The sequence below is a fragment of the Sapajus apella genome, unplaced genomic scaffold, assembly GCF_009761245.1.
Source record: "Sapajus apella isolate SASKATOON/1434 unplaced genomic scaffold, GSC_monkey_1.0 scaffold135, whole genome shotgun sequence".
NCBI lineage: Eukaryota > Metazoa > Chordata > Mammalia > Primates > Cebidae > Sapajus > Sapajus apella.
Genome location: NW_022437075.1, coordinates 309,747 through 325,572, shown reverse-complemented (window position 1 = coordinate 325,572; position 15,826 = coordinate 309,747). Strand labels below are relative to the sequence as shown.

The window sequence follows — 15,826 nt, the reverse complement described above, 5'->3', positions numbered from 1 at the left end:
ACACACACACACACACACACACACACACACACACACACACACACACAGTGTTGGTCCACTGAAACAAAACCATTTGGCATTTTTGCTGTGCACTGATAGTGTGAGAGCAATGGTGGGTAAAACTGCCGAGCCTGAGTTCAAAGCAGGGCAGTGGGCAGTGGTCCTGAGGTTGTAAAATATTCTTCCCCACTGGGCATTACAGTAAAGCAAAAAAAAAAAAAAAAGCCAATTTCACTCTTATTTCTTTCTTTTTCCTTTTAAGACTGAGTCTCTTAGCTGGGCATGGTGGCGCGTGCCTGTAATCCCAGCTACTCAGGAGGCTGAGGCAGGAGAATTGCCCGAACCCAGGAGGCGGAGGTTGCGGTGAGCTGAGATCGCGCCATTGCACTCCAGCCTGGGTAACAAGAGCAAAACTCCGTCTCAAAAAAAAAAAAAAAAAAAAAAAGACTGAGTCTCACTTTGTTGCCCAGGCTGGAGTGCATTGGTGCAATCCTGGCTCACTATAACCTCCACCTCCCAGGTTCAAGTAATTCTCATGCTTCAGCCTTCTGAGTAGCTGGGATTACAAGTGTGCACCGCCATGCCTGGCTAATTTTTGTGTTTTTAGTAAGAGATGGGGTTTCATCACGTTGGCCAGGCTGGTCTCAAAACTCATGACTTCAAGTGATCTGCCTGCCTCAGTCTCCCAAAATGCTGGGATTACAGGTGTGAGCCAGGGTGCCTGGCCTAATTAATTTTGTTAAATCTCAAGTAGAACTGTATTGTCATTATCACATCTAAACAGATACCATTAAATATCTAGTGTTCAGATGTTCTGGGTTGCCTCATAAATTTTGTTTTGTTTTCTATTTGTTTTGTGGTAATCATAATCTAAACAAGATCTACAGAGTGCATTTGGTTGGAATTTTTCTCTCTCTCCTTTTTTTTTAATAGAGTCGTGAGTCTTGCTCTGTCACCTGGTTCCCTGCAACCTCCCAGGTTCAAGCGAATCTCCTGCCTCAGCTGCCCCAGTAGCTGGGACTACAGGTGTGCGCCACCACACTCAGCAAATTTTTTAATTGTTTGTAGAGATAGGGTTTTACTGCATTGCCTAGGCCAGTTTCAAACACCTGGACTTAAGCAATCCTCCCACCTTGGCCATCCAAAGTACTAGGATTACAGGTGTGAGCCACTGCACCCTGCCACACGGCAGTTGGAATAACCATGTTGGAATAGTTGAGCATTGGAACTCTTGTGTGCATTTTTGCTTTTTGGATGTTGGGAGTGTCAGAACTCAGCTATCCAATCAGAGCAGAGCTGGCTTCCAGGATAATAGAGCCAGCTTTGTGGTTCATCTCTAGAGGTTCAACAAGACCCTGTCAATGGCCAGGTTTGTTTCTCTGCATTTACTTCTTCGGAGTTGTCCTCAATACATTTCCTGTGTCAGCTGTCACTTTTCACAGCAACTCTGGCCTCATACTTTAGCCTGCGCCACCTTCTATCTCCTTAGATAACCTTCCATTTGCATAGCTAAATGGTGCATCCTCAGACAGTGCCACAATCATAGCTCTGAAAGTTAGTACCATTTTACAGATAGGCAAAATTAGGCACAGGACAAACAGTAGTAGTAACTAGAGCAAAAGTAACCAGCCCAAGCTAGGAAGTGGTAGAGTTAGAATTTGATGTCAGCACCTAGCTGACCATGGCTTAACCAAATTAGGCTTTGTTCAAAGGCTGTCTTTTCAATGGCTCTGTGTCATAACCATCTTTTCTGCAATTCTCTTAACCTTTCCATTGTGGTCACAAGGAGACTACTATGACTCCAGTCATTGCATCTACAATGAAGACTGAAAGAAGGGGGAAGGGGCAGGCCAACACTTACCTCTGATGATGTTTCAAAGAAAAGGCATTCCCAGAAGCTTCCAGCACATGCCCACCAAAGTCTCCTTGGCCAAGGCTGGGTCAGGGGGCCACCGTAATACCAATGGGGCTTAGAGAGGTCGTATTTACCTTTATAACCTCTGTGGTGGAGATAGGTCGGAGAGAACAGTCTTGGAAAGTGGATGTTGGAGGCAACTAGCAGTATCTGCTGCTTTTCTCCTTCAGGCTTTTGGGAGAATTCCTTGTGCTCACCATTCCCTTGGTGACAGCTCACACCTCAGACCCTCTGTCCGCCCCGACTGCTTCACAGAACCCACTGCAACCACTGTCCAGGGTACCACCACCATGGTTGTGAAGCCTGCTGACCTCTTTGCAAACCTCTATCCCCTTGCACTGTGGGGTTCCTTCCAACTCTTCAGAGACTTCTCAACCTCCTGTCATCCCTCCTAAATGTTGGGGTCCCTGGGGTCTTGTCCCAGAGCCCACCTTATGCTTCACGCCCTCCTGAGGTGTCACCCACATCACTATCTTTGTGCTGCTCACTCCCAAATCAATCTGGTGCTTCTGAGATTTGGGCTTCAGGCCCAAACACCTGCTGTGTGCTGCTGAGCAGCTCCCCTAGGTGTGCTGCAAGCTCCCCAAACCCAGCCTACCTCAAACAAAACTCATTTTCCACCCAGACCAGTCTCTGCTCCCCTGATCCCTTTCCTAGGGACTTTCCACTCACCATCCTATCATGGAAGCCAGAAAATCAGTCTTCTTGACCTCTCCCCTTCCTCACTCTGTGGAGTTAGACATCCTGTTGATTTTGCCATGTAAACATCTCGGATCCGCTTACTTCATTTCATCCCCACTGCCACCAAAAGAGCAGGACAGCCCAAAGAGGGGAAGTAACGTGCTACCAAACGGCCCAGCCGGATTGTGAACCAAACAGTCTGGTACCAAAACCCTACTCTTGATTGTTCCTCCTTTCTGCTCCACCAGCAGTTTGGGGCACAGGCCTGGGAATCCAGACAGGAAAGCTCTTCTCCTCTGAAGAGGTGGGACCAACAGTAACAGCATGGTTCTAGACAGCTCTGAAGTCAGGCCTGTGATTGCCTCATTCCATCCACCTTGACCCCCAAAACAGCCAGTCCTGAAGTGGTCACAGTTGATGCTTCTCTGAGGGAACATGGGATTGGCTGAGGTTACAGCAGCCTCACTGGGTGGTAAGCTGGGATTAAGCCATCAACTGGAACTCAATGAGCTTTGAGTTCTCAAAGGGGGTATGGGAGGGTTCTTATACATCTTCTGTGGAGGGCAGTTTATCACTCACTGAATTACAAATACATAAACCCTTTGTCTCACCAAACCTGCTGGGAGTATATATTTGTATGCGTGCAGGCTACATGGATTTCATTATGCTATTGATTTTAAAAGTTTGGAAACAACCCCCATGTCCACCATGGGGAACTGGCTAGGTCATTTATGGTGGAATGGTGATCATAACCTTAAAAAGGAAGACTCTTTATATACAGCTTGATTATATCTTATCCGAAATGCTTGGGACCAGAAGTGTTTCAGATCTTTGCATATTTTCTGTTTCTCAGTTCACATTTTCTAAGCATGATATTCCTACTGATTTCCTTGTAGATATTTTGAAACAGATAAGAAACTCCCTCAGTGGAAATTACTGTTAACTAGGGTAAAGATTTTTTTTCTGTTCATAAAAGTTAATGTGAGTTCTTTGTAGCAAAACTTGGAAAATGCATAAAAGTAAAAAAAAAAAAAAGTATGAAAACTTGTGTAATATTCCTCATACTTTAGCCGTCCATAGATGGTCCTTACCATTAGGATTTTATTTTCCTTGCAATTTTTTCTTAAAATATGCACATGTGTTTACACATACATGTAGTGTACACTAAATTTTACATACAGAGGAATATATATGTGCATAGTTATCTTGTGTTTAGAAATTTGGAATCCCTTCTAGTTCTCTTGTAACATGTGCTTACTATATTTTGAAGATTTTCTCTATGAATTTCATGTAGTTTTTTAAATTAACTTTCAGGAGGATTGTAACATTGTGCTCTCCAACTCAGTATTTTACCAGGCTTGAGTTTTCTCAAAGTGGGCATGGGAGGGTTTCTTATACATTTCCAGTGGGAATGTGAATTGATAAGACTTCTGTGGAGGGCAGTTTATCAGCCACTATCTAAATTACAAATACATAAACTCTTTGTCTAAGCAAACCTGCTGTGAATGAATCCTACAAATATATTTGTATTTGTGCAGACTGTTTGTACATGGTTTTCATTATGCTATTGATTTTAAAAGTCAGAATTTGGAAACAACCATGTCCACCGTGGGGAACTGGCTAAGTCATTTACAGTGGAATGGAGATCATAGCCTTAAAAATGAATACTCTTTATATACAGGTTAAGTATCCCTTATCCAAAATGCTTGGGACCAGAAATGTTTCAGATTTTTGAATTAAGGATGCTAAAACTATACTAATGCAAGAAAAAGCTTGCAGATATTCAAAGGCATCCAAAATAGTTAAGTAGAAAAAAAGCAAGGTATAAAACTGTAGAGTATGTTTCCATGTATGTAAAGACGAAACAGGCTGGGCATGGTGACTCACGCCTGTAATCCCACCACTTTGGCAGGCTGAGACTGGTGGATCACCCGAGGTCAGGAGTTCAAGACCAGCCTGACCATCATAATGAAACACCATCACTAATAAAAATATAAAAGCCAGGTGTGGTGGCGCACATTTGTAATCCCAGCTACTCAGTAGGCTGAGGCAGGAGAATTGCTTGAACCCAGGAGGTGGAGGTTATAGTGAGCCAAGACTGTGCCATTGCACTCCAGTGTGGGCAACAAGAGCAAAACTCTGTTTCAAAATAAATAAACATTTGCTTATATGTACACACATAATCTCTGAAAGGGTAAAATTAGCAAGCATACTGGTTGGCCAGGAGAATTGGTAGGACAGTGATGAGGAATCATTTTCACTATTTATCTTTTTATATTTTTGGAATTTTGAAACATGTAAAATTACTACCAGTTCAAAAAATAAACAAAAATCTGAACTCTTTCAAATTAAAGTAAGTTTGATAATTTCTTTCATTGTTTACTGTCTGCTTTCCCCTCCAACAATGTTCACATGAGCAGAGACCGTGTGTCTTGGTCATATTCATACTTGTTCTACATATACTTGAGTGTGTGTGTGTGTGTGTGTGTGTGTGTTCAGTTAGCAGAACCAGTTGAGTGTAAAACAGCTTTAACTCGATGATACCAAAGAGGTAAGGTAAGATAAAGGTTCCTGGAAGGTGGCTGTAGCACACATAAATTTCCAAGTTACTTTATTAAATTTCCTGTATCAATGAGCCCCAATTTTGAGAGTCCCCTACATGCAAGTTGGACCGAACCGCCAAGTCCCCCATTTCCAGTGTTATCTGCATGTCCTCCAAGTTATTCAAGTTGTTTCTGTAATAGGTTACTGGGAAGAAATCTGCATCCAGTCTGAAAAGCAGTCTCCCATAGGTCTCTTGTAAGGAGATCCAACATAAACATCTTCCAGAATGCACTATACAACATGGTAGCTACCAGACATATATAGCTATTTAGATGTATTTTTATTTTATTTTATTTTATTTTATTTTTATTTATAGTGAGAGGGACTCACTGTGTTCCCCAAGGTGGTCTTGAATTCCTTGGCCTAAGTGGTTCTCCCACTGTGGCCTCCCAAAGTGCTGGGATTACAGGTGTGAGCCACCACACCTGGACCTAGATGTAAATTTAAATTAATGAAAATTGAAAACAAAATTCAGTTCTTCAGTCACTAACCATATTTAACTTTTCACTAGTTAAAAGACATTTCCATAATTTCAGAAAGTTCTATTGGATGGTGGTGTAAAGGTAGATAGCTGATAGAGCTTTTAAAGTCCCCCTGTGATGATCTGACTGTAGTGGGAATAGGGAGGAGTAGGCTGAGTCAGTTTGCACATTGGGAGCCTTCTCCACTAGGTCATACAGGCCTTCTGTGTATAGATTGAATTACGTCCCACGCTGTCCCTGCGCACCTCCCTCAAAGTGATTTGCATCATGCAGGGCCTGCCTGTTATTAGGGAGTCTCCTGGATATACAGAAACAGGAATGTATGGGGACTGCATACACATGTTGCTCAATTTCTAGTTAAATGGCTGGAGATTGGGGATAAAGAAATGGTGGTATTCATGTGGTGTAATGCTATTCATGTTTCAAAAAAGTTTTCAAAAAATGTTTAGTTTAGTGGAGAAATGTTCAGGGTGAGTGGAAGAAAAAGAGTGTGTAAAATTAGATTATGATTGTTTTATACTCTATACGGACAAACCTAAATTGGATGGCATTTTGGAAATCTCACTTGGATACATGAAAACTGCCAAGATCATTATAGAGAAACAACAGGATCCGTTCTAGATTGAAAGCAATTTGAAATGAGACAGTAGAGTGTAATGCGCGTTTAGTTTGTGCTTGAATAAAAGATGAAAACTACGTAAGGCATTGGGGCAACTGGAGAGTTTAGCATGTGGACTGGATTGGTTACAGGCTTCAATGTCTTTCCTTGGATGAGTGGAAGAATGTACGTGTTCATAGGGGACATCTGCTTAATTATATACAAGGTTCAGGGGAAAATATCTCCGATATACTTTTATGTGTGTACGTGTGTGCACGTAGAGAAAGAAAAAAGTAAACATGCTATATATTTAAAAGAACATACGAAACTATGGATGTCAATATACTTCCCTTCTAGTGCTGACAGGTTCCCACGCTTTGCTGCTCCCACGCTCCCCTTCCGGTCCCGGCACGCTGTGAACTCCATTTCCCAGAAGGCCTTGTATCCCGTGCATGGCCGTTATCAAGCAGGTAGCGCGCAGGGCCTTCTGGGAGGTGAAGTCCTGGGCGGTCGTTGGCCACCAGGCGGAAGTGCGTACCGGAAGTGCCGGCGGTGGGTATGTAAGTTGCGGCTGGGCGCGCGGAATGTTGCGCGGTCATCCTCTTTCAGGAGCCTGCCGCAGTGGTGAGTTCGTGGGTGTGGTGGAGCAGCAAGGGTAATTGTGAGGTACGGCGAGGCGCTCGTGGCCTGAGTGTGCTGGCGGTGGGTGTGACTGAGTGGGCGGGTAGGACCCGTGAGTGAAACGCGGACCCCGGCTCGGCGCGGTGCGAGAGGCGTGCGCGCGGCATGTAGGGGCGCGATCTCCCGTGTCTGGCCAAGTGTTACCGCTTGTGCGCCCGTGGGAGGGGAGTGTTCTGCATGTGTTGACGCCACCTGTCTGTGCAGGCGTGACCTCAGTTGTGTGAGTTTGCCTTATACCCCTTACCGTCACTTCCCATTCCGTTTTTCTTCAGCCTCTGGCAAACCCTAATCCACTTTATTTGTCTAGATTCCCCTGTTCTGAACACTTCCTATAAGTGGAGTCATACAATATGTGGTTTCTTGTGACTGGCTTTTTATCACTGAACATGTTTTCAGAGTCCATGTATTAGTTTTTCATTCCTCTGTATGACTGAATAATGCTCCATTATGTGAATATACCACAGTTTGTTTACTCATTCATCAGTTCATGGACACTGGGGTTGTTTACAACTCTTCTTATATTATAAGTGCTACTGCTGTAAACATTCATGTACAGGTATTTGTGTGGATGTATATTCTTTTTTTTTTTTTTTTTTTTTGAGACGGAGTTTCACTCATGTTACCCAGGCTGGAGTGCAATGGCGCGATCTCGGCTCACCGCAACCTCCGCCTCCTGGGTTCAGGCAATCCTCCTGCCTCAGCCTCCTGAGTAGCTGGGATTACAGGCACGCACCACCATGCCCAGCTAATTTTTTGTATTTTTAGTAGAGATGGGGTTTCACCATGTTGACCAGGATGGTCTCGATCTCTTGACCTCGTGATCCACCCGCCTCGGCCTCCCACAGTGCTGGGATTACAGGCTTGAGCCACCGCGCCCGGCCCGGATGTATATTCTTAATTTGGGAAGGGGAGGCCATTGATGGGACGGACCTAGGCTTGGGAAGAGCCTAGCCTGGGTGTATTTGTGTCTGTCCCAGGAGCACCTGTGTGCATGGCCATGACCACACCTGCTTCTTACTGCTTGTGCTCACTAGCCGTACTTCATTTTCCAGAATCCCAGGCCTGGACCCCTGAAGTCAAAGCCAAGAACCTAGGGCTGCACTGGTGTGTATGATCAAAGAGAAGGCGGCAGTGGCCCTGGAAACAAACTTGTCTCTGCAAGAGTCATTAGCAACCTGGGACCTCTGCCCAGGACTGAGACCTCAGGCGCTTCCTACCCTGGAGCTGCTGAGCCCAAGCAGCGTGGAGACAGAGCAGAGGTGATGGAGCCTGAAGTGCCAGGTGAGGCAGATGGTGGGGTGGTAGTCTCAGTGGTACAGGGGGCAGATACAGGGCTAGATATTTTCAGAAACCAGATATCCCTCTAAAACACACCCTACTTCTGCTGCCTTTATTCCACTGCCCTGCCTTCCTCAGCCCATTCTAGGCCACTACCTCCTTATGGGACTCCTGCCTCCCATTGCCCCCTTCATCACTGTCCATTCAGCATTGTGTAGAGAGGGTCTTTTACCCCTGACTGGTGAGGCCACCCTTCACTGTAAACTCTCCATCACTGCCCAGGCCATCACAGTATGGTTGGTAAACTCTTTTGTAAAACACAGGCAGCAACTGTCAGCTTTGTAGGCTCAGAGGGAAAACCAAGGATGTTATGAAGGTACATATCTAACAAGAGAAAAACACATGTCCATACGTTTTATTAATAAAATCCAAAACTCTAAAACTTTGTTAAATATAATTCATTCCTTAAATGAATGAATGAGCAAAAAGCTTTTCACAGGTAGTTCCATTTTATAGATATGAAACAGACCCCGAGGGAAGTGAGCAGCCCAGAATCATGGCAGAGAGTGAAGATTTGATCCTAGATCTGACAGACTCTACCATCATGCTTGCCATTCTCAGCTTAGGAAAAAGATGGGGAGGAAGGTGTGGTTACTGGGCAAATCAGGGCCCAGATAGTCTGTTCAGTACGCTTACCTCTGTAGGAAGGAACAAAAGGCCCCATATCGGCTCTTCCTTCCTGGGAGTGTCTGTTAGGACCTGAATTTGGTACAGCTGGAATGACCAATTTTTCTCTGTTTAGAGCACTCATCCACTTGATACCTCACTTTGTTCTTACATGGTCCTCATAGAGGTATCCTGTGGATGCTGTCCCCGAAGCCTGAGAACATGGAGCTGAGGCCTCAGACTGTAACAGGGCCCATAATTTTGTATGAAGTTCAAGAATAGGCAGGGCTGGGCGTGGTGGCTCATGCCTGTAATCCTAGCACTTTGGGAGGCCAAGGCGAGTAGGTCATCTGAGGTTAGGAGTTCAAGACCAGCCTGGCCAACATGGCAAAACCCACCTCTACTAAAAATACAAAAATTACCTGGGCATGGTGCTAGGTGCCTATAATCCCAGGTACTTGGGAGGCTGAGGCAGGAGAATTGCTTGAACCCGGTGGGGGGTAGAGTTTGCAGTGAGCCGAGATCATACCACTGTACTCCAGCCTGGGCAACAGAGCAAGACACTGTCTTAAAAAAAAAAAAAATCTGGGACACCTTTTCTGCAAGGACTAATTACTACATGGGAGCTGTGTAAGGTGCTGAAATGTCCTAGCCCTACACTGTCCGATATGGTAGTTACTAAATTCAAATAAAATAGCAAGTTCCATTTCCCAGTCACACCAGCTATGTTGCTAGTATTCAGGAGCTTCCTGGGGCTGATGGTGCCATATTGGACAGCACAGCTTCAGAACTTTTCCATCCTCACACAACATTCTAGAGCTTAATTTGAATGTTAGTTACACAGTCCTGTGCCTTTACCAAATTCACTAACCTGAGCACTTGTATGTCTGTAAAAAATGCACATGTATTTTTGAAAGCACAAAGTTTCAAACCTCTGCCTGCCAATCACTCACCAAACAACCTTTGGTTTAATTTCTCTGTGCCCCAGTTTCCCAACCTGTAAAAGAGGGTAATGATGACACCTCCCTTTGATTTGTTGAGAGTACCACCAAAGGTGTTTGCTGGGCAGCCTGACCTGCAGGAGGTTCTCAGGAAAGGGGAATTGCTGTCATTTGGTGGAAGTGGGTCCCCTTATCTGGTTGGCAGTGCCTGAACATTGCCACGCTTCAACACATTGTCCCCATGTTAAGGAACTCAGCATCACACAGCAAGCCCTTGAGAAGCCCACAGCCAGGGGCAGTGTGGGGGCAGCAGCACAGGTGGCTGTGGCTGCCCACGGGCACCCAGCCTAGGTCCAGAGGAGGTACCTAGATGAGGTGAGGTTTCTGTGTTGAGAGCTTTACTTTTCAGAGGCAGGCGTTTGAGGCACAGCTCTTTTTTTTTTTTTTTTTTTTTTTTTTTTGGCACAGCTGTTAAGCATCAAATCAGGAAGTCTTTTTCTATGGAGTCCCAAGCCCAGTGATTCCCTTGCCCTTCCTGGGAGTCAGGATAGGAAGGAGGGTGTGAAAGTGGCGTGGCTGTAGGCAACAAGGATGCCATGAGGTGTTCGTGTTCTGTTTTACTAAAGTCTTCCCACAGAGTGATGCCATTCCATCCTCCTGGGAGTCTGTCCTCATTACACTCTCTAGGGAACAGGCTGAGAGCTGGGATATAGTCAGTCAGTGGCATGCAGTGGAGTCGCAGTTCCCGGGCCTTTGCCTCCCAGGCTGCATCCTCCCTGGGTCACCCCAGATCCACAGAGGCTGCATGTACCTCTACACTAGTGCCCAGGGCAGCACCATATCCCCAAGCTAATTCTGAGGAACATGTTTCACCCCATCACTACCCGTACAGATGCCTTCTTCACGTGAAGGGCACAAGTCACCTCATCAGTCAGCATGGATACTGCCTTCTCCTCAGGCCCCACCTTCTTGCCTAGAGGTCTGATCCTGGGGTGGGGCACATGCTTTGCTGTAGAAGCTCAACTCAGACAAGCATCATACCCTCTCAGTAACTCATATCTTTCCCATAAATTTGGTTTCATTGTGTTGCCTCACTCAGGGGCAGAGTGAAGATCAAGTGAACTGATAACTGTAAGGTGTCTACAGCATGCTTGGCATATAAGTAAATGTTGGGGGCTGTGGTTCAGTCAGCCCTGAAGGGTGGGCAAGAGGAAGCAGGCCCAGGTTAGGTCTGTACTGCGTTGGCAGGGCCTTGGGCCTTGGGCCTTGGGGCCTTAGGGTCTCTGGGACCTAAGGGCAGGTCTAGCCACCCTCATAATCCCTCCACTCCCCCAGCTCTTCTGTCTCAGAGGAGCATGGAAGAGGATGAGGTGGAAGCCCAGGACACTGCATTCCTGGCAGATGCTGTCCATGTGCGTTTCCCCAAATGGGCTCAGCATGCACATTCGTTTCCATCCCCTTCCTGTGGCACTTCTAATACCCACACAAGCCCTGGTGTGCACATCTCAGGGTAAGGTCTCTTCTTTAACCACAGTCCCTCTTCTTCTTCCTCCTCCTCCTCCTACTCATCCCTGGTTGGGGCTTAGAGATGAGGAAATGGGTAGAGGGACCCACATCTGAGCAGATCTGGGGCATAGGGGTTCTTTGTGACTGCACTGCTTATCAGTCAATACCCAGGACAGGGACAGAGTAGAGCCTGGCATGTTTGCTTAGACCCATGAGAGACAGCAGTGGATGAATGAGTGAATAGTGGCACTGAGCCACACCTGCCTTACAGCTGGCATCTGGATAGAGGGTAGGGGTTTTGGGGGTTAAGAATGGAACATTGGGGCTGGGCTCACGCCTGTAATCCCAAGACTTTGGAAGGCCATGGCAGAAGGATTCCTTGAGATCAGGAGCTTGAGACCAGCTTGGATAACATAGTGATACCCTGTCTATAAAAATTTAAATTAAATTAGTCAGGTGTAATGTCATGTGTCTATAGTCCTAGCTACTTGAGAGGCTGCAGCAGGAAAATCACGTGAGCCCAGGAGCTCGAGGTTACAGCGAGCTGTGATTGCACCACTGTACTCCAGTCTAGGTGACAGAGCAAGACCATGTATCTTTTTTTTTTTTTTAAGAGGTGGGGTTTCACCTTGTTGTTCATGCTGGTCTTGAACTCCTGACCTCAGGTGATCTACTCACCTCGGACTCCCAAAGTGTTGGGATTACAGGTGTGAGCCACCGCGCCCAGCCAAGACCACGTATCTTTTAAAGAATGGAAAGTTGGCTGGGCGCGGTGGCTCACGCCTATAATCCCAGCACTTTGGGAGGCCAAGGCGGGCAGATCACCTGAGGTTGGGAGTTCTAGACCAGCCTGACCAACATGGAGAAACCCCATCTCTATAAAAAAGTAAATTTAAAAAAAAAAATGGAAAGTTGGGGTTCTGAAATTGATGTTGCCACATGACAGGTCCCTGGTCCTTGGGGTTTCCAGGGAGACACCACACAGGCGAAGGGACCATCAATATAGCTAGGCTTGGGACCTTAACCCTGGGTCAGATCTCTGAAGGCTTGGACAGCTTCTCAGCCAGAGCCTGGGGACACCACTATGGTGTCAGGAAGGGTCTGGTTGGGGCACACGTCAGGGATGATGCAGACATGCTGTTGGCCTTCAGGCCTCCCCTACCAAGTCACGAAGGAGGTGGGGATCACACAGGAGTGACATCATCACTTCAGTGGGGGTAGGGGGAGCTGATGAGGGCTATCCAGCTGGCCTCTAGAGTCTACAGAGCTGAGCACTTAGGGGCGATGATGACAGATATCACAGTTCTGGAGGGTGGAAGTACAAGATCAAGGTGTCAGCATGATTGGGTTCTGGTAAGGACCTTCTTTCTGGCTTGCAGATGACTACCTTGGCGTGTTCTCACATGGAGCGGAGAAAGAGGGTTCTAGTTTTACTTCCTTTTCTTTTAAGGGTATAATCCCATCATGGGGGTCCCACCCACATGACCTCACCTAAACCTAAATGCCCCTCAAAGGCCCCACCTCCAGATACTATAACCTTGGGGATTAGGGCTTCAACATATGGATTTGGGGGCATACAACAGTTCCTAACACACCGTGAAGGTGGGAACTACAGCACCCAGCACAGAATCATGGTGATAAGAGCACCCCCTCTTTAATTAGGCCATTTAGCCTCCCCCAAGACAACAGGGCATTTTCCAGAATATTAACCTACTGCCATTCCCCATGGGACTACCCTTGTCAAACATGGCCATGACTAAGGCACCACGTGTGATGTTTCAGAAGCCAGTGACCTTTAAGGATGTGGCTGTGGACTTCACATAGGAGGAGTGGGGGCTGCTGGGCCCAGTGCAGAGGATCTTGTACCGAGATGTGATGCTAAGGAACCACAGCAACCTGCTGTCTGTGGATGAGGCCCCTGTCTCTTCATCCTTGTCACTCCTGTATTTATCCCCTGCCTTGACTTCAGTTACTCACATGTTTATGTGTCCTGTGTTCCCCAGCCGGGTCCCCTGTGTGGAGAGACTGACAGCCCATCCCATATCACCAGGAAGAGACTTTTCCCATTCTTTGGCTTATATGCAGCAGTGTCTGATCCTGGCTGACTTGGAACAATATCATCCACATTTTCTTCCTCCTTTCTCACCACTGACAGGACTTCCTGATTCCAAACCACATGTGATCTCTAAGCTGGAGCAATGGGAGGACCCATGGACTATGGAAAGAGACATTCCAAGTGAGTGAAATGAAAGTTTCTGTATCTGATTGGTGGGTTTATTTCTTCTGTTTTGGGGCAGAGAAGTAACAGTATGCATCCAAGGTAAAAGATCCAGTAAGTGAAACAGCCCCAAAACAAACCCCACACTCATTAAGCAGTCACTTCTCCCAGCCCCTGACAACCTCTGATCTTCTTCTGTCTCTGTGGATTTGCATGTTCTGGACATTTCATATAAATGGAAATTAGAAAACTTGATATAAATACATAAATTCACATAGGGCCGGGTGCGGTGGCTCAAGCCTGTAATCCCAGCACTTTGGGAGGCCGAGGCGGGTGGATCACGAGGTCAAGAGATCGAGACCATCCTGGTCAACATGGTGAAACCCCGTCTCTACTAAAAATACAAAAAATTAGCTGGGCATGGTGGCGTGTGCCTGTAATCCCAGCTACTCAGGAGGCTGAGGCAGGAGAATTGCCTGAACCCAGGAGGCGGAGGTTGCGGTGAGCCGAGATCGCGCCATTGCACTCCAGCCTGGGTAACATGAGCGAAACTCCGTCTCAAAAAATAAATAAATAAATAAATTCACATATATATACATATGTGTGAATGTATATATACATACATAAGTGTGTGTGTGTGAATCCAAAGTGCTGGGATTACAGGTGTGAGCCACTCTGCCCCACTAGGGGACTGTTTTCATTTTCAGGCCTGACCCAGGCTCAGTCACAGGGTCAGAAGCAGGTCCTGGTTGCAGAGAAGGCATTGATTGGTCACTATATAGATTGATTGGTCACTATATAGATTGACTGGTCACTATCATTGATTGTCAGTGTCTGGTAGTTTCAGGATCAGGACAAGTTATTCACTGGCTTAGAAAGTAGGGGTGCTGGCTGGGCATGGTGGCTCATGCCTGTAACCCATCACCCTTTCTTTTCTTTTCTTTTCTTTTTTTTTTAAAGACAGTCTTGCTCTTTTGTCCAGGCTGGAGTACAGTGGTGTGGTCTCAGCTCACTTCAGCCTATTCCTCCCAGGTTCAAACAGTTATCCTGCCTCAGCCTCTCACGTAGCTGGGATAACAGGCCTGCATCACCACGCCCAGCTAATTTTTTTTTTTTTTTTTTTTGAGAGGAGTATCACCCAGGCTGGAGTGCAGTGGGTTAATCTCCACTCACTGCAACATCCGCCTTCTGGGTTCAAGCAGTTATCCTGCCTCAGCCTCCTGAGTAACTGGGATTATAGGCGCCCACCACCAAGTCCGGCTAATTTTTGTATTTTTAGTAGAGACATGGTTTCACCATGTTGGCCAGGCTAGTCTTGAACTCCTGATCTCAGGTGATTGATCCACCCGCCTCAGACTCCCAAAGTACTAGGATTACAGGCGTGAGCCACTGTGCCCAGCTGGCTAATTTTTTTTTTTTTTTTTTTTTTTTTTTTTTGAGATGGGAATTTCACTCTTTCACCCAGGGTGGAGTGAAGTGGTGTAATCGCAGCACACTGCAACTTCTGCCCCCTGGGTTCAAGCAGTCCTCCTGCCTCAACGTCTGAATAGCTGGGATTATAGGCACCCACACCACACCTGGCTAATTTTTATATTTTTAGTAGAGACAGGGTTTTGCCACGTTTGCCAGGCTGGTCTCAAACTCCTGACCTCAGGTGGTCCACCCGCCTTGGCCTCCCAAAGTGCTGGGATTACAGGCGTGAGCCATTGCCCCCGACCCAAAAGTCCAAAATTGTTATCACTGAGCTGAAATAAAATTGTTGGCAGGACCACACTTTCCCTGGAAACTCTAGGGGAGAATCTGTTCACTTTTTCTTCCAGCTTCTTTTGGCTGCTGCCATCCCTGGGATTGAGGCTGCATCACTCCAATTTCTGCTTCCATCTTCATGTTGCTGTCTTTTTTCTGTGTGTCCCAAAATTCTCTGCTTCTCTTTTAGAAGGGTACATGTGGTCAAACATGGTGGCTCAAGCCTGTAATCCCAGCAGTTTCAGAGGCCGAGGCTGGTGGATCACGAGTCCGGAGTTGGAGACCAGCGTGGCCAACATAGTGAAACCCCATCTCTACCAAAAATACAAAAATTAGCTGGGTGTGGTGGCGTGCATCTGTAGTCCCAGCTACTTGGGAGGCTGAGACAGGACAATCGCTCAAACCCGGGAGGCAGAGGTTTTGGTGAGCCAAGATTGCTCCACTGCATGCCAGCCTGGGCAACAGAGTGACACTCTGTCTCCAAAAAAAAAAAAAAAAAAAAAAAAAAAA

General features: G+C 46.4%; 1 protein-coding gene across 2 annotated transcripts in view; it reads left to right on the top strand.

Annotated features, from left to right (window-relative positions):
• The first annotated feature begins 6,814 nt into the window (after window positions 1-6,814).
• ZSCAN22 (zinc finger and SCAN domain containing 22) overlaps window positions 6,815-15,826 on the top strand; it is a 32,343-nt gene continuing 23,331 nt past the window's right edge. Inside the window, exons 1-3 of one of the 2 annotated variants that reach the window (XM_032263370.1) lie at window positions 6,815-6,946; window positions 8,014-8,242; window positions 13,508-13,588. The gene's annotated coding sequence lies outside the window, so the exon portion shown is untranslated. The remainder of the gene's footprint in view (window positions 6,947-8,013; window positions 8,243-13,507; window positions 13,589-15,826) is intronic. The other variant, XM_032263371.1, reaches the window with a different exon arrangement.